Genomic DNA, 27,953 nt, shown 5'->3' with positions numbered 1-27,953 from the left:
GGTATTCAAATGAACCCCGCAAACTTCTCGCGGAATGACACGCAGAAGTAATCCGAACGTTAAGTCTCGCGGCCTTCCTTCCACGGCGAGTTTCAACGGTAAGCGCGCATATAAATTACATTATAAACCGCCCCGGGTCCTCGTAAAGTTCACTCATAAATATCTCTCCATCTATGAATGACGCCTTCGATCGACAACGCCCGGTAGTTACGCGCGCGAAAACCTTTCGACGGTTTTTGTTCCTTGAGCGTCGCGATATTAGGGTTGGGCACAAGGCGGAGTCTGCCAACGGGGGCCCAATTTCGATAATATTTCTCGACGATCGACATTCTGCTGTACTTATTACTCGCGACTTCGATGGCGGTTTTCGTCGCGGGTCCAACGGGAACGTGGAAAGAGCCAAGTAGGCGAAAAGCGATGGAAACGAGCGAGAGCTCCGGTGGCTGCAGGTCGAAGCAACAACGAGGACGCGCAACGTGGGATAATAACTTGATTACACGGTCGATGTTTTATCGAAAAATCATAAAGCAATTAATAACGTTCATTAGAGACGAGCGTGCGCGCGCTCGCGATAGCAATTCCGTTTGATAGGTAATTAGACGAGGGAGCCGGGTAATTGCGTTAATTGAGACCGAGACCAAGCGCGTTGGAACGTTGCGCAAAGCTTGGCTAGATATATGGAACCGTTCCGTTCCACACGCACGCTGCGGTCTCTCTAATCGCTCTAATCGCGGTTCTTCTTGCTGGAAATAACGTCGTGTTCGGCTGCTAGCTCGTCTCGAGTGTTCCCGACGCGTAGCTCGTTTATCTCTGTTAGACGACGACTCGAAGAGAATCGCCTTTCATGGAAGAAGCGTTTTGCAACATTCGAACGATCATCTACCGTTTGCTGAGAAAAGAAATATCCGAGAGGAAGTTTCTTTTTGAAAACGACGGGGGAATTCAGCTCCACGGTCGCCCATCGTAGAACGCAACCATGAAAATTTGCTCTTCCGGACGATCGAGGCTCCCTGGATCGATGTAGGCCTCGTCTCAAAAATTGAATAGCTAGGTAAGAATACGAAACAAGATTTCTGGGGCTGTTAATTATACGACACGTACAAAAATCATCATGGAGGATCAGACAATTAAGAAATGCTCTCTGGAACACGGTTATACGAATAGCACCCACGATCTAGTCATCTACTCGAACTCTGCGAGGATAATAAAACCGTGTCAGTATAACAAAAGTATAAGCATCGTCTGGATCCCGACCCATACTTGGCAACGAACAAGCAGATGTTGTCGCTAAAGAAGTCGCGAAACTCATACTTTCACCAACCGAAACACCAGCCCCGATCCCTCGTCGAGAACTTTTCAATGATGCACAAACAATAATAGAACAGAAACTTGGAATCTACTCTGGTCAAGTCTCCGAAACTTAAGATTAAAAATACTTTGAAGAAAGCGATTTTTTATGATTTGATTTTTAATTTCCTCGATTTTCTCGCGACAGGATTGAATAAAAAGTCTCTAAAAGTAGAGAAAAAGTTCGGCGGATCCCTGTAGCGCGTGTACGAAATCGACGGACACTCGGTGAATCGACAGAAATGGCGGACGCGTAATCGAAGACGGATCTACCGCTTCCGATTCACCGCGATCCTTAAAGGGCATCGATGAGCAAGTGTACCAGTCGTTGGCGCGAATGTGCGCGTTTGAAGGCTTTCAATGAATCGTAGGGGAATTTAGCGCGTCTTCGAAGATATATAGTTTTCGCGGACGGGATATATTTCACGGTAGGTTGGATCTTAACGATCGAGCGACTGTTTGCACGGCGGACGGCCGTCTCTTAATGCGATCCTTAAGGATTTATCGCTGGGACTTTCGCTCTCCACCTGCTCTCCATCACGAATCGTCGAGTTCGTGGGTCAGGGCGTTCTCGGTGACACGAAATTCGCACGGTTTTACGTAGAACACCATATACATAGATAGATCGTTTATTACTCTGGGGCAACGTCCCCTAAGGGCATTTGCACTACGTGTATCAAATTAGGAAACGTCCATTTTAACAGAGTGTTTAGCATCGGTATTTACGTATTTCCACCCAACATATTTATATCGTAATTTCTTTAAACTCTATGAAAGGAAAGTCTTAAAGAATCTCTCTATACTACAGTACATATACAGAATGTTCGGCCACCCGTAGAAAAAATTTTAATGGGAGATTCTAGAGGCCAGAATATGACGAAAATCAAGGATACTAATTTGTTGATTGAGGCTTTGTTAAAAAGTTATAGAAACATTTCCGGCTACACAGTATATTTTCGGTAAAGAATTTTTTTCTCGAAAGTACGTAGGATTTCGGGGGTGTGTCTATTCACCAAAAATGATTGTAACAGACCCCTGCAGCAGAAAATAATTTTTATGATCTACATAGTGTCAAAATGATTAAACATCAAAAATTGAATCGATGTGACCGAAAAGTAAACACATCGCAAATACAATTTTCATTCTACCCAGTTCTTAGGTACCCAATTGGGGGGGTAGCATGTGTGGGCTCGCTGTTAGAATATGACCCACCGCAACGGCGATTTATGGCAGGAAGCCCTCAGAGTTATGCGTTCCACTCAAACGGATGATCACGAAAGGTTGAAAAACATTGCTACAGGACACCTGTCACATACGTCCCAGTTTATTCAGACGATAGTTCTGGAAGAAGAATTTTCCACGCACGGTGGGTCATTACTCGCGGTACACCGTGTATGTCTCTACGCAATGGAAGGCCCTGCGACGCGTAGACACTTCCAACGACGACATCCTGTACATCTGCCGGTCTCACGAACCTATTGTCCTCCTCGTCTCGCTCTTCCTCTATTATTTCTCTTCTTTCTCGACGGAGAATGTCGCGCAATAAAGCCGCACCGTCGGCATAATACGGCCGTAAGCCCTTCCGATATTTGCCATTTTATGTAACGTCTACTTACGCAGGGAGCCTCATATTAAAGTCAAGCAAGAAATACGGCTAGCCGCTATCGTGAGTGCGTAGTCCCTGGGACCGATGGAGTTACGGAGGAACCTTCCGGCCGATCCAACCCGCCAACTTCGATGACGATTAATTCACCGCCAGCGGACAGGTGTCACGCCGTTTGCTAAAGATTCAATAAAGTTGTCTATACGAGCACCAGCCTTCGACCGGTGACAGGAATATCTTACGCTCTACGTAGCCACGATTTAATGTGCAACCGTTTTGACTATAAAAATTAAATTTCACCTGATTCTTGAAACGGTTGCGTGAAAAATCGCGCTAATCGTCTGTCCAGCTTTGCACAGCACGAGTAACGAATTCAGAGACACGCGGTAAACAAAAATATGTTCGGTACGAAGTAAATTTAAGAAAAAGCGGACGCGCAAGTTGCGCATTGCGAGGCGTCGATGTCTGGCGTAGGTCGATCGATTATACTCGTTTCCTGCATGTTCTTAACGAGCGCGTTTCATCGCGAACGATCGCGATCCCGTGTGAACGCGGTGCCGCGATCGGGAATACGATCGAGTTAAGACGTAAACGCGGTCCGCGCGGAGAGAACGCTAGACGCCCAAGCAGACACGGTCGACGATGGTTTATATGGGAAGGAAAAAAATGCCGAAGAACGGCAACACCCAGAGACGGAAACGCGGCTTTATGTAATACGCCCCCGTTATTGAAGGCAGACTAACACGCGCGTGGTTGGTTGTGCGTTATGCCGCGATAACGCGTTTCCCGTAGCCGTTCGCGAGCGTGCGACAAAGAGAGGGAACGAACAGAGACAGGTATCCAATTAAAGGCAGGGTGGAATGCTTTTGCGCTATCTTATATCGTGCCGTGAGACGTATCGACGAAAACGGGCCGAGAAACTCGTGTTTAACATAACCAGAATCGTTATGACTCAATCCGGCCATAATTGGCGATATCGGGGATGCATATCGTCGTGACACGGACCCGACAAATTCCGTGGCTCGATAATCTCGTCGAGCGTGCTCTATTATTAATATTAAACTATCTGATCGACCGATCCGGAATACATTTACATCCGTAAAGGTGCCGGCGTTACGCGAGGGGGCAAGGTTATCCGCGATTATTCCGCTCGATCCGCCTTCGAAACCGTCCTCTCCAAGACGCGCGTTCACCGAACCCTCGATTAATTAACCTTGCGACCGAGTTCGCTAACTTTTGTTCGCCTAACGGATCAAAAATTTCGATTACATTCGCCGATTTAGGTTTTGCTCGCCTGAATATTCGCTTAGAAAATTCAAGAATGGATCCGGATCACGAACGCAACTCAAACGCAAATTAAATTTGCTGTTTAATACGTCGAAGACAACTATCTGTATGGTTTTGAGTTTAAATAATGAAATATTTAAGTAGTATAATATAAGGAGTCCGCAGGAAGGTGAACTGTACGAAATACTGATAGGGAGATTTACTCCTGTCGCAACAGTTCTCTTTGTCGGCAAGCTCTGCGACGAATCTGTTTAAAAATCTTTGTATAAATATTCCATGGCTAAACAGGACGAGCGCGCGCTCGCTTTCGTAAACTCGATGCGTAAGTACGAAAAGTTGGAATATGGAGAAGATATGAAAATGAAAAGACGGCAGCTAACATCGTAAGCGGTTACACGAGTATCAATTACTCGAACCACCATTACGGCAATTATTCACATAAATATGAATACAATATACATACGAAACGCGTTCCCGTGGCTTTGATGGAACGATTTGTTTCCAGCAGGCTAATTTGCGGAACAACGCCGGTGTCGTCGGACAAATAATTTCTCGAATAAGAAACGATGGCTCGCGATATTCCGGTTCGATGACTTTTGAATAATACCACCTTGAATGACTGTCCGCAATTTCGAGCAACTCATTCTGGCGCCTACTGTCTTCGGGGCTTCACTGAGAAACGATCCAAGATAAATGCGAACGCGATCAACATGTTAGTTTTTTATAATATCTTTATAATACCACAGAGTCTTTATAATACACGCTATGTTACAAAAATAAAATTTGTGGCGATACCTGACTGAAAATTATGTTTCCATTGATTTTCAAATGGTACTCAAAATTCAGTTTCTCGGTGCTATTACATTATCACGTCATTAAACAACCGTAAACAATAGTAACGCGTCCAAATGTAATAAGATATCCATGTTTTAAATCAACAAATAGGTTTTTTACGCGTACGCGAAATATGTGTAAAGACATAAATCGGTTCACAACCGCGTCTCTACGAATCTACGTAATTGACAGTTTCTTTTAATGAAGTCTCGCATTTAAATCACTTGCCTTTAAATAGCCGTTTTTGCGATTCGCGACGGAAAACGTACAAAAACCGGTATTTGTATTTAGATGCAGGATAAATCTTTCGCTTCCAGAAGAATAAATAACATAATTACACCTATTAAACATTAACTGTGATTGAGGACTCACTGTACAGCGGTCGCGTAAGAACTGTAGAAAACGAAGACGGTAGCGTCGTCGAGTGGAAGACATCGAGCGTTCGGATAAAACACGAGGGAACAGCAGGTAGCATTAGCCATATAGCATTACCATATAATTCTTTAAGACATTAACTGCCTAGAACGAGCTAACTCGTAGATGACGACGTGTCACGGGACGCCACCTACGAGTTATCTCGTAAAGTTGAACTTACTCTTAGCGCGAATATGCTCGTAATAAATAGATGCAAATAATGGACAGTGGGCGTTTCGTGGAAGAATAAAAATCAGTATGCATTAGCGAAGAAATAAGTAACGAGTTATCCCGCGGCTGGTGAATGTGCGAAGAGCGGCGTCGGAAATCATTACATCCGCACTGTTGCGGTCAATGCGTGTTAAAATTGAGAAATAAAAATTTTAAAAAAGAAAAACTTACCCTTAACGATGGCTGGAATGCAAATTAGACAACTTCTTTGCCGCTTACTTCGTACGATCAGGTTGATACGTACATTTTCCTCCAGCTTAGGCCTTGCAACTCCACGCGATTCATCATCCCCTTTATCCGCATCAAAATCCTGTAATGTAATTTATAAAACGCGATGGTTAAAAATTGCTCTTGACGAACATTCCGATATAGCAGAAAATAATTACAAATTAGATGCTGTTGTATTTCTGAAAGTGTTATACTGTCGTAATTCTTCGACGGATTTATCACTGCGATCGAAGTGATTGTCGAAAAGAAGAGAATTTCCGGTGCGGAAAGAACGATTTCGAAAAACCGCTGGGGCGGTCCCGTCGGTCCATAAAGAAAAATCATCAACGGAACAAAAGTCTCGGTAGATGTCCTGCCGCGTATACATCCTGGCGCGCATTAATTTTGCACCGTTGTCACCGGCAGGGACATGCGTATTCATGAGACACAGCGAGGCTTATAAACGTCGGGCTATTAGCGATACGATTAAAATGTGCATTTCTCGGCGTTGTTTTAAACGCAACCCCGGCCCAGGGGCCCTGACCCGTAACTCTGGCCGTCGTGTACGCCAGCCTATTTCACCTACGCCAGCGATGTTTTATTTCCCTATTCCGTATCCTCGCTTTATCTACCGGAAGAAATAATAATCCGACCGTTTCGTTCCTGGCCCCGCTTTAATCCGCGCGGTGCGTTCTGTCTTGCCGATTCATTCCGCTTTTTACCATTTTACACGGCACGCCGAGCTCCTCCGAGCTGACGGACCACACCGGATACTGTCAGCCTCAACCTCTTTTCTCCCCCGATAGAAAGTGCTTAAGCTAGGGCGCAAATATTGGAGTCTTTTAATCGGGGATCAAGAGTAGATGTAAAAATTTTTATAATAGGGATCGTTAACAAAAACTTGGTTTCTATTAAAAGATATCCAATCTCTTAAGTTTTTGGTTGTACAATAATTCGTGTTTTTGAATTGTTATACCGATTGTCTGTTCAAGTAAGTTGATGCATAACGCGACAAGACCACACGGACGATAATAAGTTTACACTGATCTCTAAGGATTAGTTGTATAAAAAAAAAAAAAATGGCAAAACGATCAGGATGGTCTGGACAGTGGTCTGCGTACCTACGTATCCGAGAGCGTGGCGGTGCAACTATGCCGCGGACACGGAGGAAAGCCGGCCCCCTGTCTGCAGCGTTGCAAAACGGATGCATTTCGGATGCAGCTGCGAGTTCGTTAGAGCGTCTAACGCGCGTGTGCGAGCCCGAATTGTTTATGCGAGCTGGATGTAGCGGCCGCGGAGCGCACGTACGCGTATCAGAGAGCGATGAATATGCATACCTTAATTCGCGGGGCTAATTGAATAATTTGTAAAACGCGGCAACCCGGGCTGGGCCGGGCCGAGGCGGGCCACGACCTTTTTGCATTCCCCGCTGGTCCGCCGTCCGTGGCCACGTCGTCCTCCGTCGTCCAAATGATATCCTTACGGGTCCCGAACTTCACCTGGTATGGATAGCTCGCCTAAAATGCGGTTTGGCGCCCGTCCGGTGCTCCGGGAACGCGACACCCGGTACCCCGTCCCCTCTCAGGGGCAACGCGTGCCCTCTCGGACCGATGGCCAATTCTATTTGTCAGGAAAGTCGTTCCCTTCCTTCTCCCTCCCGTTCGCGACGAATTCGTCCGTTCCTTCGACTTCTTTTTGCTCCGGTAATCGAGACACTAATGCAGAAGTCGCAGGTGCATGCTTCGCATTTTATGCCTAAGGAGACGCGGACGTCCGTCGCGAGAACAGTCTTTTTGCGATACGGTCGCTTGAACTTTCGACCCTCCGACGATCGGGTATTTATTTTTTAAACGTAAGCTACGTATTTGAAAAAGGCCAGCTTATTTCGAGCATCGAAAGATATTCCAAACTGTTGAGTGTTCGTATATGACAAACGATCGAATACTTCTATGGGACAGCGTATGTATCGTATATGCTGAATTAAACATTACCAGGCTACGCATACGGCGTGTTACCGGTAATATGTATCGAACGGATCACGAAATTTAGACGAATGTCGGATGCGGACAGTCGGGTCAAAAGCATGCCACGCTGACGTTGAGCGATCGGACCGTAACCGAGACCTCTGACTGGAGCAAATAATAGATACCGACCACGTGCTCTTTGCGTCGATCGACGAATTATCGAAAACGATACATTGTCGACCGATAGAATCGGAAGAGCACGGTCCACCAAGTGTCCCTTCGGAATCGTAGCAGAGCAGGGGCGGGGAAGGGCAAGGGGAAAAGGAGGCAAAGTTGTTCGTGGGCCTATTCTCCCCCTTCTTCCCCCGGTTAGCTGATGAATGGGCCCAAGGCCCTCCTTACTTATGCGATGCGTGCCCCCGACGGCATACATCACTGCCAGCTAACGTTTTTACGGGGCACGATGCGAACAAGAATATGATTACGCGCGTTAACATTCCTGGAATATCGTCGGTTCGCGGTCGTTCGCGTCCAAGGATCCGTCGGCCATTCGTCTTCCCAACGGAGCGAATAGCGGGCGGACCGAGCGAGCGGCCCTGGCATCGGTAAAGGTTCGATTTCGCGCAACGGAACGCGCGTGAATTACGCGAGAGCGTGAGCGCGCGCGCGCGATACGACGGTTATCTCCCTCAGATTCCTCCCACGACTTTATTACGCGTGAAATTGGCGAACGCGATCGCTCCTGTCGTCGTCTCAGACTCGGTTGAAGCGAACGCGTACGTTTCGTAATTAACTCGCAATTATGATAATCGACCGACAACAGAGCGCGGATAGCGTGTGCTCCTTCCTCGTTCCGAGCCGGATCGTCGATTATCTCGCGATCTATCGCGTTCAGGTATAAATCCTCGCTACAAAGTATCTCGGATATACAAAGTAACGAAAACATTAAATGAAATTCATTTCCGATCCGTTTTCATTAGCTCGCGAGAACAAACTGAGCGACACGTCGTAGCTGTAACTACGAGTTTTTGCGATACGTTAATATAAAAGAGTAGTTAAAAATATTCGATATCGAAATTAAAATATGTTGAATACCGTAGCCTGTCTATAGACTCGATGAGACTGAAGATCGTTAATAACGTCGTCTCGTGAGAAGGGATCGCGAGTGAAAAAAGGTTTAAGAAGCACCGATGTAAATTAAGTCTCTGTACCTAGGGACTTTGCTGCGGAAGAACAAGACTCGCCCTCCCAAAGGAACGACGCTAGACGGAACGCAAGCGGATCCCTCGACGCTCCGCGGCTGATATGTCGGCAAGCGGACGCGACAAGCGTAATCCCCGAGTCTCCTCCGAGGAAATCAGTTGTCGTACGATCGACGATTTAACGACAAAGGCCTGGGAACCGCGACTATCCCGAAGTTGGCTGTCGCGGGGTTTCTCGAAGGCGCGGCAAACCGTTCCCCCCGCTCCGGATTCTCTGTCTCTCGTGCTCCCGTCCATCTATTCGCGTCGTTCGTTCCCGAATAGAGAGAGACGACGCCAGCCTGCCAGAGGTCCTTTGATCCTCGGCATTCGGTGTCGGCAAACAGGAACTCTGCTGGTGAACGCAGCCACCGCGCTTTAATACCTCATGCAAATTTCAGGAAAAGGGCACCCCACACACACCCACTCCAACCCCGCGCCTCATCCTCCCGGTCCTTCTCGCTTTCCTTCGCCTCATACTCCTCGACCCCAGTGATAGCCCACTATATTGCTTTTCGAACAAATCGTTATCCGGTTCCGTACGCTTTGGCTCTCTCCATACCAGGAAATTTCAAATTTACCCCTCTACACTGCCGAAGATGAGAAAGGCCCAACCTATGTGCGAGCTCCTATCTTCACGGGTTTATCCTACTTCCTGACAAAACATACCCTATAAATGCTTGCGAAACAGACCCAATGTCTAATCTAGAGCACTCGTTTTTAAAGTGGTCGGTTCAGTATTTACATCAGTATTTACTGTTTTCTGTTTAACATGTATTCGACCAAAGACACATTTGTTACGTTCAGAAATATACTTGTACGAATCCCAACTCCTCCGAGCAAGCCTTCTCTAGGTCCACCTCTGTCTGAAGCGAACCAGGGGATTAAAATGAGCTACGTCTATAAGAATACTAACCACTTCTATCGTCAACAACAAAGCTAAACAATTAAATCCTGAGTGGACATCAGTGTCGTAGTATATACGTTTCTAAGAACTAATATTTGTCTATTCAGACTTTAACCACTGCGTTGCACGTTGCGTTGCATACGCGTATATCCCACCGTTGGTCCCGTGCCATCGCCGTTTGACGTTTGCGTGCGAAACTCGCGCGTATGACAAGGCGTACGCGTCGAACATAAAACATCGTTGCGTCGTCGTTGGCGTTACGATCTCTTGGAGGTACCCGGACCTGGTGGTGCATCTCCCGGTTTCCCCCTGGCAGGTCATACGCTATTCCATTCCCAGCGTCATCCCCTTGCCGTCTCTCCGTGTACTCCTGCGACAAGATTGTTCTTTTAGGTACCACCACGTGACTGTCTCCCTCCTGATCCTCTTCTTCTTCGTTCTTGTTCGCCCCTCGGTTGGCCCGCAGTTTACACCGGCCGATATACATACAATGCGGTGCACCGCAATGCCAGATCAAACGTACGTAGGTGCGACCGAGCGTCGTTTCTTTCTTTCTATTTTCTTTCTTCGCTTTTTTTTTCTTTTTTTGTTCGTCGAGACCCACGAGGCGTCCTGCGCTCCACCCCGGGAGAATTTATTCCTGGTGAATTACAGGTTCGGGGCTCGTCAGCGTGGCCGGGCCGCGTTATCGTCGCGAGCGGCAGGTCGCGAGTGCAAATGCAAAGCACACGCCCGATTGTCGTCCCCGGAGCCGCGTGGATTTCGCTTCCGACGAGGCTGCTAATTGTCTCGAGCTCCGACGAGGACCGGTCCGCGACTCACCGATGCAAATTACAGCGTCGAAGTCGGTGACGAGTCGAAAGGTACGCTCGAGAGGGTGTCGATTACAGGAACGGGGACAGAGATAACATCGCACAAACAGTTCCGTCGACGGTAGTGGCATTACCATAAATATTGGTGACCGTACTTGGTAAAATTAATGGTCGAAATCCGAGAGCGCCAAACTTACTTCTGTCAAAGGACCTTTTCCAAAGGAATAGTACAAATTGGAACTTTCGAGAGGCGTTATCGAGGAAATCATTTACATTTGCATTCGTAACGCGGAGTATAGAATTTAAATATCGTCGATTCGCTTCTTGTAATTTGTTTTGAAAAAATAAATAAAGTTATTCCCTGTCTTCTCTGATAAAGAAAGTCGATTGGACACCTTGTGTCATTATGATACCAAACGTCAAAGTGCTAGGTACCAACCTGGTCGCGATGCGTTTTCGAGTCGCTTCTTTGATTAATTCTTGAAATATGCTCCAACGAACCGATGTTTCTGGTATTCGACAACGTACGCGCGAATCCCGTTCGCGGAAGATTTTTATTTCTGAAATTGAAGTTATCGATCGCCGCCAATTGGCAACGTATCCTCATTTGAAGGACGATAATTTTGCAGATGCTTGGCCCTCGGCGGTTTTCGAGGTTTCGTGGTTTGGGAGGTGTCCATCGATGTGGCGAGATGGCTGACCATATACCTATGCGTATATATATGTATATGTATATATATATATGTGTGTATATATATATATATATTTGTGTACGCACTCATGCCCCAAAGCCGTTCGTTCCAACCAACGAACCGCATAATCCTTGACGAGAGAACCTCGTCAATCACGGCCTCGATGCGCCAGCTAGACGAATCGATACGAATTTATCCGCGGCTACTCCCGCGGACGCTCTCATCGTTGATTCGCTCTCGTCCGGATCACGAAGTCGATGAATCGAGCATGCTTTTCGACATCGAGCGCTCTTGTGTTTCGACCACCGATCGTTCGTTCCCACGATTTCGCATTTCGAAATAAAACAGGTAAAAAATAGACAGAGCCCGACTGTCACGCTTCCGTACGATGACAGAGAAAATTGGACGATAATTAGGGAAGTTTATCTTCCTTCGCAAAATAGAGATTCGAAGGATCCGCAGGAACTAGCAGAACTTTTCAGCGTTAAATTTTAACGTAAAAATTTAAAGAAACGAATAAAGATGTTAGAATTAAATATTAACTACAGTTACCGGAAAATTTAATAAAAATTGAAGGGAATATTATTGTTCCAATGAATCTAAAGTCAAAGCTGGCAGTTAAAATTCATCGAGTACACGATTATGCTGGTAGAAAATAAGTCACGCTAGAAAAGAACAGTCTCACGTGTAATCTTACATTTTTTACATTTAGTACATCCATTACGCTCGATAACTATATAAATTTTGTTATCTTTCAATTTGAGATTTCTCTCGTAAACTCGAAACTCTTGTGCCCGCGAAATTACTAGATCACGATTTCTTGAAACCATTCGTTGCCATTTTAATACACTAACATTCTTTAGACTGTTAGTAGTACGTAAAACAGGATTTGTACTAGTTTGCTCGCAATTTGAATTCCGTACAATCTGCTCGCTATACGTCTACGCGAACCGTTGCAGTTCTTAAGGACATAAGTTTTGTGATAAGTCTATCTAAGTGTGCGGTAGAACTTTCTTTATCCGAACCTCCGTTATCGGAATACTGTACCATGAGAACAGTCTACCATTTGAACGTTCTATAAAACGTATGCAGCTTATCCTTGTAAAATATTATCATGATTTACTATGGCACTAATGGTGCATGCGTCCACATTTAACCGTATACTTGAATACATACATATTATATTTTTTCATTACCTTAAATTAAAACACTTGAAAATGTATCCAATATGAAAACTATCGAAATTAACGCATTATTGAGATTTTTGAAAGTCAGAAAATAGAGTAGCGGAGCAGAATGTGAATGATAAGCTCTAGCAACTTCTCACGGTGATTTTAGTTGTATCGTTATCTAAAAACTTCTGAACGCGTCCTCGATCGATAACATTCTGGTAACAAAAGATGTATTAATACGTTTCCGGTTAGTAACGCGTTAAGTCCTAAGTAATTTATAAACTGGAAATTCATAAATGGAGTAATTCATAAACTGGGAAGTACCGTAAGATTAGCAAGAATACTCAGAATCGGGAAAGCTAAGGTTATTTATGTAAAAAATATTTTCATTAAGATTCTTTATAGAATGAATGGCATTGGGAAAACGGATTGCATATCTAGATAGTCTGAAGGAAAAATAAAATGTAATTCCAGGTAATTATGATTCCTACTCTTACATATTATTCTTCCTTTCGTATAAAATATTAAACGAATTAGTGTCACAAAATGAAATATTTCACTTCATTCTATAATATTTTGTTCTGAGCGAATAATTATTTAATTATCAGAAAATTCCGTTTCCCGAACGGTCTTTTTTCCTTATTAATACGAGTAGCAGAGGCCTTACTGTAATTTCTTAATGGTTACGAGTTTGATGCAATAAAAACGTATTATTATCGTCATTATTGATACAGTATATATGTAGAAAAATTCAATACGAACGTCGTTGCGTATCGTATAGCGACAAATCCGATCGATCGATCAACGCGATAAGATACGAACAAGGGATAATCTAGGATCGCGTCCAGATTGACAACAGGTCGTCGCGTTTGTCGAAGTCTTTCGTCGCTGTAAGGTCAATTCATGTAACCATCGACGCATTTATGCAAAATTCCAATAAAAACGATGCGATACATCGGTGGATCGTGCAGCATCTAACGCGTTAATTTCATATAGCGCCATCCATTACTGTATCAATCGTGCCCGCGGTGCGAGAGCATCGAGAGAGTCAAAATCTCCCGTGAAAATCCCTGGAAAATCATTCTGTCGAAGGGAGGACTCTGCTCGCGGAGGAGAGCGTACGAATCTCCGTGGAGGTGGTCCGTGAACCAAGGTGGGTACCAGAAGGGTACCGAAGGACGCTGGAGGAAGCATGGAGTCCACCGCTGGGCGCGGGTATCTTTTTTGCACCGCGAAATGGCCCGGAGAATGTCATCCAATGAGGGTGAAGTAAAGGGAAAACAAGTAAAATAATGATAAAAGGCGGAGCCCGCGGCGTGATTTGATTGGTCGAGATATCGCCGGCGTTCGAGTCAACCCGCGAAGAAGAGGGGGTTGTCCTCTCCTTTCTCCGTTCCTCCGCTCCGCTTCTCTCCACCACACCTTCGTCACGCTTTTCCCTCTCGATCCTTCCCACGACACCGTTGCGTCTGTCTCGTTCCACCCGCTACGTAGTACGCTCGCGCGCCACGCACACACGCCTAACATCGGCTTACTTTACTCTGCTCTCTCCGTGGGTCCATGCTCCGTGATCGTGTCCTGACTCTGGCAGAACCATCGGTTCCCGTCCCCAACCCTCCGCCTTCCGCCTTCTTCGCTCTTGTTTTCTTCTTCGTCGTCGTCGTCATCGTCGTCGTCGTCGTCGTCGTCGTCGTCGTCGTCGTTCTCCTCCTCCTCCTCCCTTTCCTCTCGATCCTCTTCGTTTGCTCGCGAGAAGTCGAGTATACTTTATTCCGTATAAATAGGTGCAACGACTGTCCGTGAGATCCACGTGAAATATAGATCTCAAGGAGCCGCGATAAAGCCTGGAAAACTGGATTTCGTCGAGGAGAAACTTCTTTTTGTCTAGCGACCGACTCGACGAACGCGGAAGATCCCGGGAGGGTCTAACAAGGAAAGGCCTCGAACGGTCCCGCTGCGATTTCGATGAAACTTGGTGGGTTCGAAAAACAGCCAAAAAGACCCCTTCGTCGGCTAACTCGTATACGGTAAGAAATAGAAAATTCCATTGGTTTTCGACGTATTGAACGTAGATACATATATGGCGGTAAGAACGAAACGTTAACACCGTCGTGGTGGAACCATATGCGAGAGGCACAGGTCAAAGGAATGATTAGCGTTCCGAGGGTTGGTTTCCGCGGTGGAAAAGTATATTGACTCGTGATACGCCATCTGTGCGCAGAGGCACCCTCGCGGCGTTATTGGCGAAATTAATAAGCCCCGGTGATCTCGCGGTAGGTCGAGACGGGAAGCGGTTAATTCTGGGTTTGCTCGCTGGTCCCGACTGTTGGCGGATTAGAAACCTTTCCGAACGGATGGAAATTGTTTGCCCGAGGAGAACAACCGATCGTACGGGGGTTGCCAACGGGCGGCCGGTTCGCCGCGAACGCGCCTCTCGTATCCTAAAGAAGCATCGGTCATAAATTATTGCAGCCTGCCCGATGAATTCGATTGCCGTAATCTCGAATACTCATTACGGCGCATTAAGCGGGACGAGTTCTCCAAATAAGCATCGGGGAAGGTTCGTCGATTAATTGCCGGCGGTAATTTGTCGTTCTCGCTGATTTATCGCTCGTTCTAGCGCGTAATGTATTCCCTTGTTCTCGTTAGATCCCGGCTTTTTGCTCCGGCCTCTTTAACGGAGAAAAAAAATCACCGGTTACACGTGTTCGTTTACGAGCGATCTTCCCAACGTCGTTAGATTACGCGAAACAATTATAACGAACACGGTCGGCGATTCTATTAGCCGAGCGATGCTTGGAATACCGACCGCGAGCCTGCGGTTGAATTTATCGTCGTAACCATCTTTCTCGGCCGACGCGGACGCACAGAATCCTTCGACCGAGTCTATTTCTTTTTTAGCCCGTGACGCGCGATCTTTGGATCGTTCCTTCTTTTTTTTTTTATTTCCGTCGTGCACGAATACACGGGTTTGGGGCGCGAACGCGCGAGAGAAACGACGCAGAGGGCGAAACGGCTCCGGGGGCAGGACCGAAAATTAACGCCACCGCGAATCAAGACGACAATGTGATTCATCAGTTAAATCCGCGTGCATAATCCTTTACACAGCGTCCGATCCCCGTCCACTAACGTACCCGACGACGGATGGGGACGAAACGGCGGTGGAGAAACGGGGTTGACGATGGTGGTTGGTTCTGTCAGCAGGGACTACGAATTATAATCACAGTTGTGGTTCATGCGGCGACGAGGGGTGTGGGTGGATGGAGGTGGACGATGACGGAGAGGAGGAAGAGCAGGAGGACGACGACTACGACGCTCGTCCGCTCGAGGGGATGGAAAAGGGTGTATTTACCCAGCAACGGTATACACCGGCGCCACCGTGGACGGACCTAGATGGAAATCTGCGGCATTCAGAGGCACTGGCCAAGAAAATTGGCTGACAACATTTCGCACGGGCGTCGAATTGCCGATCTCGGTCCCCTTCCTGGACAGCAGGCGGTCGCGTTCACCGATATTTACGCCGGACGAGCTTGACGCGTCGTTCTAATCGCACCAGACCGCAATTCGTTTTTCCTTCCTACCCGGATGCAAACTGCATCCGTGTAAACTGAAACGCATCGCGATCGGCGTGTTTACGGACTCGAACGCCTCGAGAAAGTATTATTAGGCTGGAGAAACTTCCGAAGCACCGGAATGTCTTCTGAAACTTCCTACACAAAGTGTTAGGAACTGATAGTTTTTATCCTCTATTGTACTACTTGTGTACGTGATATGAAAATTGCAACGAGAAGGAAATAAAAAAATACTTTTTTACGTTATATGGATGACTTGAAAATTTACTTTTACGCCGATTAGACGATACCTAACGTTCCCGTTTAGCGACTTCTTCGTTTCGTGCTCCGAGATCGACGTCACCCGAATAAAACTGGAAGAAGACTTTGCGTCGGATAAACAGAAACGTTGCTCTGTCTGAAAGTGGCAGACCCGCTAACGAGGAACGTCGCACAACGATCCACAGAACGCAACGGCCGCGTTTTATTCCGGCAAAAGGCTCGGAGGCGTTTCCGATTGAGAAGCCCTAATGACCGCCTCGTGCCGACAACCGGCGAATCCCAGCCAAATAAATCCGACTTGATTGAATCATTGTTAAGCGAAACCGCGTTAAATACCCGTGAAATTAACCGGGGCAATCCGTGCCCGGCACGCGATCGCTGATTGGCTCGAGGGTATCGCTTTTAAAGCGCCATTAGAGGGCCTCGTTCTCCGTTCCGAAACCATCGATTAAACCAATGACTTGTCCTCGGAACGAGCCCTTCTTCGTAGCAACATTTTCGGGCATTCGTAGTCTCGAGACCCGCTTCGAAATATCAACTTTGAACATTTCGATCGGGTCGTAAAACACGACTTAAAACTGTTATTAAGGAATATTACATACTCGGTTAGGAATTGATTACCAAACAGTAAACAATTATATGTTAATGTATATTGTCCCTGGACTATTAATTCTAACTCTCACGTCTATTCGAGAATTTTTCTCTCAAGAGATTAAACGTGTTAAAATACTCGTGTAAATATTATGGAAGAATATTTTCCCTGGTTTTCACTAACTTAAAGGCTCTGTGGGACTCGCAGAAGCAGAGTTTCCGTCCATGAAAGGGCTCTTATTTTCAAAGTGGAATACCAGGCGTTACAGCCGACCGAAGCACGTGGCATTTGTTTCGTGGCAGAAATCCACGCCAAGTCGGATTAACGCCTCGGTAAACACCTCCGTCGAAATAAATGTTGCTGGGCCTTCGAAGGGACAAGGACCCCCGGGTTATACTCATCGGAGTCTGTCGCGTAAACCTGTCGCATCGTGTCCTTTTCATTTCACTCGCGGGCAATTCCATCTTCCGGCAAGGTCGGCCAGCCTCGAGCGATTCGTGGACGGACGTTGGGGTGCGTCGCGATGGCGCGGACATATGGGAGCACCATGTGGTCACCGGCGTATCGTTCGACGAGACCCAGAGACTGGAACCCCTGGCGAAGCGACCGCAAGAGACGACGGGGACGTACGGGGCCGCAGATTCGAACGGATCCGACGGCTAAACGCTCGCCGCAATTTGTAGCAATTTGTTAAGTAGCCGGCCAGAACATTACCTATATTGCGTTTACTCCCCTTGACCCGGAAGATATACGGGGGTACGTCCAGATTTATCGTTCCTGCGGACGGGATAGATCGGAGGAAAGTAGTCGTGCAAGCTCGGGTCGCGATCAATTTCCTGGGAGACGATAAATGTTCCGCGGATATTTACAGATTCGCAAACGAGAGGATTCTTTCCCTGCAAGCTGTATCGGCGGTTCGCCATTTTCGAGAAAATTCTTTACCTATACCTGGGACGAGTCCCACCGACCAAAATCAAAATAATTATACTTTGAGCTTGGTATAATTCCACTGTTCGGTGAACCGTCGTTAAGAACAATGACTGAACTAAGCAACCTTTCGATTTTGATTAGCAATTCAAAATGCAAAAATCGAACCGTGCTACGTCGAAGTGTATTCCAGGATGTTTCGAAGGAAAACGGTGTTCGATTCTTCGAGAAAACAAGGAAGAATCTTCCGGAACGAAAACAAGTCCTCTTGTTCGAGCTCGATAAATTCGACGCGTAACTTTTTACCGGACTCGTCGCCGATGAGAAGCGGAAATAGAAGCCGCGGCGGAAAAGCACCTCGCGCCAGAGGAGAAAAAGGAATCCAGTGTAAACGCAAAGATTCCGTGAAATCGAGGTTGGGGCTCTGGCAGACAATTTAAATCGTAGGTAAACTCGTCGAGGGAACTCGTTTTATCCCCCTGGGCGACCTTATCGAAGTCCTCTGCTCTTTGGCGAGAGGACTCTCTTCTCTCTGGCGTTCGTGGACTCCGAAGAGGGCGACGAGATTCGAGACGAGAGCGAAACGACGACGGTTCGGTCTTTCGCGGATGCTTTTAGTCGATGAGTTTCGCTTCCCTGCATCCCGTTTCGCTTTCGTCTCGTTCTGTACCATCGCTGTCCTGGCCTAACCCAGCTTTCTCATCCATATGTAACAGTCGCCTGGTATTAATGACAGGGTGAGAGGGACGGGACACGACATGTTAGGTTCTTTATCCTGGATGCTCTCTCTCTCTCTTCTTCTTCCACGTTCGTTTTATCCGACAGTTACACGGTATTGCGGTTTTATCGTTGTCTTTTCATTATCAGATATATTGAATGGAATTATTTGTCAGCCGTTTGTTCGGCCATTACATCACCGATGTCTCGCGATCGACGGAGTTATTCGACGAGGCCACGCCTTGGGTACCACGCGAAATTCTCGGGGACAACTATTCGTCTAATAAGAGAAACGCGGATAATGTGGGACAGTTTCCAGCAGCTGTTAGATAGATTTCGTCCACCACCACGCTTTACGCGAATTTCACTCGAGATTCGTGCACGAAAGTATACGTATACTTTTTTGTTATTGCAGATGCCAGTTCGCGTCCTTCTCTTCGGTCCGGGCAGAAGAATAAGAAGAATCGATCGCAAAGGTAAGATTATGAATTACGTATAACGTAGCTTAATCACGTTCCAAGGGGCACGCAATTTATATTACTATTCTTGAAATAAATATTCATACGAGCATAGGCAATATATTATATTCGGTCTGCCGCCCTGCAAAAAGAATCAACGACATCCGTTCGGCGATTGTTTTTCGTGGAAGTCGGTCCTGCGCCTCGTCGGTTCGATCGATGATCATTTAACGGATCGATAGATAGAAATCGATACTTATAACAATCTATATAGCTAACTCTACTTGGAGAATACACTCCCAACGGAAGCAAAACATCGTTTTGGCAAACGAGCCTCGTTACACGACGCGCGAATATATTAAGAACGTCGTAGAAATTTCTTGCGTCGCGTAATAAGAAACCGCGTACCTCGTGGAAAATTATGTCCGCGGTTTCTCCGGCACTGAACGGCGTGACAGCCTCTTCGAGTCGAGGAGGAGATCTGAATAGTATCGGCGACCTTTGTAACCGACTCGGACATATGTCAGAATTAATCACAATGAGCGGCGCAGGTTGAAGGTTGAAGAGGACGGGGGACCCCGGACACCCGGGCAGTTTTTCAAGCGTTCGTAAAGTGGTTGATAAAGAGCCGGCAATCGGTTAGGCTTTTTAAGCGAGGCGCGATGACGGCCACTTACCTGCAGCCCGGTGGCACTTGAGCGACCGTCGACAATGAGATGAAAAGACCAGGAAGAGGATCGTAGGGGACACCAGCGAGCGTACGCGAACGCGTTTGTCCTCCTCAATGCTGCTCATCCGTCGACATCAGTTACGGTCTCTCGCAGCAACGACTGTCTCCTCGATGGAATTTCCTTTCGAGTGCTCGACCATTTTTTCCTCCCCTCTTCCAACGTTGCGGTTGGTCCAAGATACGTCGCGTTAAACGATGAAATCCCTGAAAAGTACATATAAACGTTCGTCAGGGCACCATTTGCACGGAACTTTTCGACAGCGACTGGCATAAGGTTCCATTAACATCTAAGTAGGATCGATTCGATCCGTGCTTCTGGTAAATGCTCCCAGTGCGGCAGTTAGTCCCGTGTAAATTGTCTCCGCTCTCCTCGTTCCGTCGATCTCCCTCTTTCTCTCTCTCTCTCTCTCGTTTTTGCACAAGCGTTAACCGTACAAATTACACGAACGTCGGACCCCATATAGCCGAATACCAGGCACAGAATGGTCCGTGCCCCGCGGGTCGTTCGGTGACAAAGAGAAAACGCGACGAGTAGAGAAAGAGCGATCCAAGATTCGAACATGTGGCATCATTTGTTACGTGCAAAACGGGGTCCGGCCGGTTGGGGCATGGGTTATCTAAGCTCGCTTAAACGCGCCCACGTAACCGGAAAACCAATGGCGCAAAGGAACGGGGAACCAGCGAAGCATGTAAACGACTCACCGTCTCCTGTCACGGTGTCCTAGAATTATGGGCAAGGGCTGTCCGAAAGAGGAAGAACTTGAACTCTTCTACGACGAGACTTGGCGAACTCGTGGAAAAGCGAAACGCGGCTACGTTGCTGCCAGACCCACTTAACAATCTAAGATCGTTCGAAATGTTAATGACTCTACCGCGCTGGCTGCAGTCGTTGCATTTAATTCTTCGTGGTCCTGGCACGACTGGACTATTTATTTTTAAATTAAAATGGACTAGCTGCATTTGCACGAATAAAAAAAAACATTTTTATTTTAAATACTTGGAACAAATAAATATTTGTACACCAAAGAAATAAGTAGATTCGATGATTGTCGCGTCCACGCGACAGCGACCGATCAAAGCGTTCAAACTCTGTGTACGGATCCGAAGCTGGTGAAGTTAAATCGCAGGAGTAATCGACGGCGATTAGCGCGTAAAGAAAAGAAAAGAAGGGACGATCGAACATCGGGGCTGTAAGGTGAAACGAGAGAAGAATCGTCAGGGAGCGCGTGGCAGAGTCAGGGATACTCGATGGGGATCTCGGTTTCCGTGGACATATGGTCAGCCGTGGCTTGCCGTGACAAAAAAGCGCTACAGAAACGGCGACAGAAGTTGGGAGTGTCGGCGGGCGATATATCAGGGCTTAAACTGTCCCGTCGTACCAGGCATGTCCTACCACCGTGGTCCTCCGCACCCTGCCTGGCTGGCTGACTGACTGGATGGTCGGCTGGTTAGCTGGTTCGCTGGTTGGCTGGTGCACGTATGGCGTTGCGTTCAACAGGGGTGCTGGCATTAGTTAATAGGACCGGGGTCGCGTTAATGCAAAAGGGAAAGAGAGGATCCTCTCTGTTCGCCGGGATAAAAGGTAGCTGTCTAACCGAATGCGGTTTCCAATCTGTTGGGTTTTTACGCCTCGAGTCTAATGGGGAGGATTATCGGCCCGATTTCACCGATTTCGGGGAATATTTTTTCCCAGCCACCTGATTCGCTGGCACACGAGGGGTTCGTCTATCAAGAATAGACCGCGATTAACACTTTCGCTGACACGCTGAAATTGAGTGTCTTTAACGCGTTGACTGCCACGGTGGTTACTGACGATCATAACTTTAAATACATAATTAACGTGCATTCACTGCTATAGTTTCAATAAAACTGATTCAATGAATAATACCGTCGTATTTTCGATGTTAAAGGTCAGGTTCAGAAAATGTTTGCTAGGCGAGAGGGTGACGAAATATATGAAATACTCATAAATGTTTTCTAAGCTAATCCACCCTTGATAACAAAACCTCCGCGAAGGTTTTTGCGTCGTTCAAACGCGTATAAAATGGCGGTGAAACTGTTAACGATTACAATTATCAGAGTCGCGACGAAACGAACGACCGACGATTCCCAAGACGTCTAAGCTTCGCGTGAAATTCACCGACGCGTTTGTGGACTCGTTCGCGTTCGCGAGGGTGAATTTGCAAGATGGGTGAAAATTTTTCAGCGTAGCGCTTTAGGCCGAGACGCGCGTAAAGGCAAAGCTAATCAGAAGCCGAGTCCACTTCTTGTCGCCGGAGAAACTTCATTACGCATTCAGGTTGGCGTCGGGATTATCATATCCGGAGGATCCTTTGACGAGGATCCTCGATCTCCCGGCGGAGGACTCGAAAAATATAAAACTCGAAGAATCTCGGCGCCTACGACTCCGGGGCGAGCTACCAGAAACGACAGACGACTTCCAGTTTAGAAGGGCAAAGCTCGTCCTCGGCGCGCGCAATGAATAAAAATCGTTTGAAGTATCGCTGGCTGCAAATTAACGCATAATCGTCAAACGTAATGAGCGACGCCCGTCGTCCTGACGTAAACGAAGCTGGCCCGTGAAACGGTTTCTCTGACGACTCGCGTTCCTCCGTCCTTGCGTCCGGGAAACTTTGATTATTTTTATAATAACTTCGGTCCGCGACTTGGCGTCGTTCCGCGATGAAAAGTGCTCGCTCTTTTCGCAACCCTCCCTCTCGATGCCCCTTTTGCGCGAGTTTTCTCTCGCGGACAGCATCGGGACGGCTCGTCACGACAAGATCCTTCCGGGAAACTTGCTCAAAGATCAAAATCAAACGTACGATTCCATTTCGCGAACTGACGATGAACGTGGAAACGTATCTTTGGTAAAAGCGACTTTGCGTTTCGTCTTCGAGATCTCTCGTCGATGACCATGTGAATATAATTTTACAATGTCTATTTTTCTCGCTCTTTGAGAAAACTAGCCTGAACATTACCTATCCGTGATTTTAACATCAAAAATTCTCTATGGTATTACGTTGTATAATATTTGATAGCCCAAGAAATACAATGTGTGTTGACCCTAGTCTTATCGCTAATAACAAGTGTTTCCGTTCGGTATTTACCCCAATGAACGGCGACGCGTGATAAAACGGATCGCAGAATGTCGCCTAATGAGAGTAATTATTCATCGTGACGCACCTGCGTAGCGGCGACAATGGCGAGGGCGCGACGCGCGTCCGAGCGATCGGAACGTGTTCATCGGATCCGATCAAGATTCAGCGAAGCGTAAGGAACGGGTGGTCGTTTAAAAGCTCTTTGTATCCGACGGGCGCAACGCGGAAACAGAGGACAGCGGGGAGACGGATGAAAGAATCGGAGAAAGAGAGGTTGCTTTTTCCACGGTGCTTACGCAACCCTTGCTCGCAGACCGAGCACGCGGTATCAATTAATTCCGTCCATATATCTGGCGCGAGAGGAGAGGAATCGAGCATTGTAACCGGGCCGAGGCCGCTTTCTCGGTGACTAGGTTCGACTACGCCTCGACCGACGGCCACGCTCGTTTTCTCTTCTGACGGCACGTGCCGTGCACAATGCCACCGAGTGACTCCCGGTGCACGGCTCTTCGATCGACATGCCCTCGCGCCCTTCTCGACCGCGCCGCCAAACCCCTCGATTCTAGATACCGAACGCAAACAACAACGGCCTCGATACCAAAAACCATTTATTCACCGATTCTTTCCTTCTTCGTTCGATCTCGTTGTCCGGTTCAGTCACGGTCCCGTTCTTTGTCTCCCGTTTGTAGCCGTCGCGGAACGGCCTGTGGGCGGGTCTGTCCCACGCGTTGCTCCACCGTCGTCCGTTTTTATTGCTCGCTGGAAATTAATGAGATCGCGAGGCGATACGTCGGATACGCGCGAAGCGGTATCTTTGAGCCGGTCTCCGAGAACGCGAGGACTCCAACCGACAGTTTTTCGTCGTCCGGTAACCACGATCGCGTTTCGGATCAACGACGACGTGCATTACGAATGCTCGTTTCAGGGGAACCGGAGTTAGGTTTTCCCGTGGTTCTTGCCGGATTCGTGGATTTTTAATGCGTCGTTCATCGCTCATCGAACTTCTTCCGTCGAGAGACGAGGACTGGCCTTGTTTGGTAAACGTCTAAAAGAAACCGAGGGTGTTCCATCTGCATTCAGCTCGCCCCGGGGATGGCTTTCCTCTCCGTCGAAGGCCCGACAGAGACCACGGTCAGCGTTTCGAGAAACAAACTCCGAATCCTATTTGGAAGCAGGGGATACGGGGATCCATTAGCGATTCGCGTCGGACGCGCGCTCGGTTCCGAGAGCAGAATCATCGTCGCTCGTTCGTCACGATTGGTCAAGCCGTCGAGACAGTGATTTGCGGTTCCTGGCGATCGTGCGCGAACGAAATCCACGGCCCCCAAACGCGAAATCGGGAACGGAGGGGTCGTTCGAGCGCGACACGTTCGTTGGACCAACGATTCCCAATATTTTTTAGTTCTGAGTTCTGAAGTTTTGGAGAATTTTCGAAACGAAATGTTCTTATCGAAGTACGTTTCAATATTTAACTCTTGGCTTAATCGAGCTTGTACAGATACGTCGGGAAAATTTTTTCGTATCGGCTTAGCCTGATCTCCCCTACTATCGATGATGAATTGAGGCTGCACGAAACGTGGAAACTGCCGAAAAGTTTGCGCATCGTGTTCGCGGTACATCTGGCGCGGCGAAAAAGACCGCAAAAAGGAATCCTCCGACACGGGGAGGAGGTCGAAGGCGTGTTGGGCTGATGGATGAAGATCGATGCCTCGTACGCAACGCATCGTGCACCGCGTCCTTGCCCTCGGCCTTTTCCTTGCTCCTGGCTCTGTCGTTACACCTCATATCCACCCCCGTCGACTTAATATCTTTCGACACGCGCCCGGATCACGGCGCCAGGTGCTTTCTTGGATTTACTCCTTGCTTGGACGCTTGCCAGACGAATCTGTATCGCCCGGAAACCCTTCGGCATTGTTCTTCATGCCAGTTTTTGCGCTATAATTTTACGTTATTATCCAACCATATGGGAAATACGATGGAACCGTCTCTCTTTTACTAAAACCGCCATCTAAATTGTCAAAGAAGAGAGTAACAGTTTGCAGACTGAGAATTGGAATACCATCCTAATTTTCACAAATACGAACCAGCTTAATTTTCAAAATAGTGTAAGATATTGTCTAGTCTCTAATAACCAGTAAGTTGATGGGACTTTAGAACGCAAAAGAAAGTTGGTCGATCCAAGTTTTGTCGACAGAAGTATGCTCGGTGCCAACAGCCAAGAATCTATTGCTTTTGCCCGGCAACTTAAAAAATAATTGTAGTCGTATGAATTATTATCCCGAGAAGAATCCGATAAATCAGGATCTCTGAAACGGCAAGGCGAACGATTAGTGCCTTGTAGAGAGAACTCGAAATCGTCACGGAGCCGATACATTGACGAAAGACACGCGAGGTCGTGTGAAAAAGGCGCATAAATTGCCAAACTTTCTGGCGGAACGGAAGAAGCCACCCGAGGGAATGGTAGTCTCCTCGCGGCGAAAACAGCCGGATTCGCTCGAGGAATCAAGTTGTCTTTTCTTTCCCGCTTCCGTACGCTTTCGCTCGAGTTTTTCGATGAACTACAGTTTCATCGACTTCGAATCCACTCGCGGAAATATGGTCGTCAAGCTGTTTTCTGCCGAACTTTCCGCCGTCTTCCTCGACGTTTTTCTTCGTCCTTCGGTACTTTCATCCGCGCAGAAACTATACGCGGACTACGCGTAAGAGTCGATAAATTTTCCGTATTTTCGTATCGTTGTTTCTCGGACCTGGATTTTACTACCCCTTCTTGTTCTACATTAAGATTATCATGAACATTCGCTACTAGTTTACGAGAACTATTTTGATTAATTACACAGTGTATTATAATTTACAGTTGATTTAAGAATGACTTTAAAGTAAAGGTTGAAACTATATTCTATATAAATCACCGTTAATCCCCTGCTTTTCGGACTTTGCTCGACCAATCACAATTGAATGATACGAGTATCATTTTCCTCCGCGAAAACTCCTACGTCCTTCTTTTATGTGCGACGGCAACGATCGCGGATCGATCACAAGCATCAACGAATCGAGGAGGATTCGAATCGAAGAGAGCCTAGCGTTTAAGCGGAGAAAGCTGTCAGATCGCGATTATTGATGAGGCGGATTGATGAGAGAGTCGTGAAAGAGCGCGCTGACCGCTGTCTTCGGCGCTGGCAACGCTCGCTAACGCGAATATAATACCCGAGGTTTTCCCTCATAAGGGAGTCCAACAATACAATTTTCATTTTCGTTCGAAGGGTCTGTATTTCCCCCGTTCCTTTCTCCTTTTCAACCCGCTTCCCTTTATCTCTCCCTCGCGCGTTCTCTCCCTTTATCCTCCTCCGCTTCTGCCGCTAGAATTTACTGTATCGCTGGAACACGATGGTTGACGAGGCCACCGTCGTCGTCGACGTCGATCTTCTCGACGCAGTCGTCGCGGTTGTCGTCCCGCGAACACATCGGAGGTAATGGCGTGTGCCCTTTCGAAAGCCCTCCGTTACGGACGATTTTGCCCCGCGCAGACATTATTTATCACTTTCCAGCGAAGTTTCGAGACTCCTCCCGTCGCCCTTCTCCGAGATCCCTGAAGAGAACAGTGGAGAGGAAACGAGCTGTGGACGTTTATCCATCATAAAGCTCGCCCCGCGTTAACAATATTCTTCCGGTCAATTGTGTTCGACGTTTCTGTAATTACGCCCGCTACGCGAATTATCGTTGCTCGCGAGACAATAACGCCGACGATCCGATGATTTATTTTTGACGAGAGGACGATCCCGTATTCGTGAGCCAGCGGGGGTGAACCGATCTCGAAAAAAGTTCAACTGGATATCCCGTTAGCGAGGACTCCGGGTCCTCCGGGCAAACAAAGTCGACGCAAAGAACGCGCACGTGTGTTTGCTGGTACCCGCGGTGCTCTGCGAGAGGTCCGTTGCAACGACAGGCAGAGGATATCTCGAGGAGATGGTTTCGGTATCGAGCGTAATGGGAAGAGTCCGTGATCGTCCGTAGACAGCTCCGAAGGGAATAGGCTGACCCGTTGCGTAAATCCGTAAAGGGGAGTCCGCGACTGCGGAAGGGATCGGGCTGCCACGTGACGAGCGTGTTTGCTGGGTACACAGAGCTCGGTGTTTGGTACACACGGCCTTGGAAGGCACAATGCTCGATGGGCTCCGCCAAAACAGCGGCGCGACGCCGGCATAAGCGATATTTGTGTCAGCATAAAGGACCCCCTAAAGCCGTGTTAAAAGAACAACCGTCCTCCCCCTCCACTTTGCTCCCCTCCATTTTTCTCTGACTCTCTGTTGTCCCCGCGATACCGTTCTGCCCATGGTCGATCAAAAGGCAACGCTTCTTTTTGCGCTTAATGGAAAACATTAAAGTTCGCCCAGGTCGCGAGGCGAGCTTGCGAAGACACTCGTTTCCTAGCGTGATACGAGCTAAGCTTCTTGCAGGACAAATTAAGTTTTCTGTAGCTTAGCTTAGAACATGTTAAGTACGTAGTAGAAACTCCCGTACGGATCACACGTGATCCAGTGATAGCGGTTCAAAGGTTGAGGAAAAGCGGTTCCTGGGATAGACACGTTGCAGGATGCAGATAAAGCGCGCGCACGTCCCTCGATTAACCGACTGCGATTTATCGGCTCGTTGATTACATTCCCTTTACGTGTTTATATCGTGTACCGACGTACCTGGAATTCTATACCCTCCGCGCGTTTGCATATGCAAGCTAATCGCTCGCTCGCGATCGTTCCGTGCTCCCCTTCCTCTCGTCTCTCTGCTGCTCTACTTTCGTTTTCCTTCGGTGGAATCTAGTCGAAAAACCAAATGGTACTTTTCGAAAATAGCTGCTAAAGCCACTCTATTATACATCTCTGTCTTAAATAT

The 27,953-nt window shown here is 47.4% G+C and overlaps 1 long non-coding RNA gene across 5 annotated transcripts in view; it reads left to right on the top strand.

Annotated features, from left to right (window-relative positions):
• LOC143351899 (uncharacterized) overlaps nt 1-27,953 on the top strand; it is a 259,623-nt gene that overhangs the window by 216,566 nt on the left and 15,104 nt on the right. For 4 of the 5 annotated variants that reach the window (XR_013081831.1, XR_013081829.1, XR_013081830.1 and 1 more), the window contains one exon: nt 19,196-19,256. This is a non-coding gene — a long non-coding RNA (uncharacterized LOC143351899). Of the gene's footprint in view, nt 1-14,500; nt 14,739-19,195; nt 19,257-27,953 lie in introns of those variants that run through there. The other variant, XR_013081834.1, reaches the window with a different exon arrangement.

Source organism: Colletes latitarsis, chromosome 2 (genome assembly GCF_051014445.1).
Source record: "Colletes latitarsis isolate SP2378_abdomen chromosome 2, iyColLati1, whole genome shotgun sequence".
NCBI classification, from domain to species: Eukaryota; Metazoa; Arthropoda; class Insecta; order Hymenoptera; family Colletidae; genus Colletes; species Colletes latitarsis.
Note: the sequence above shows the minus strand (reverse complement) of the source record. Positions and strands in the feature narration are given on the sequence as shown.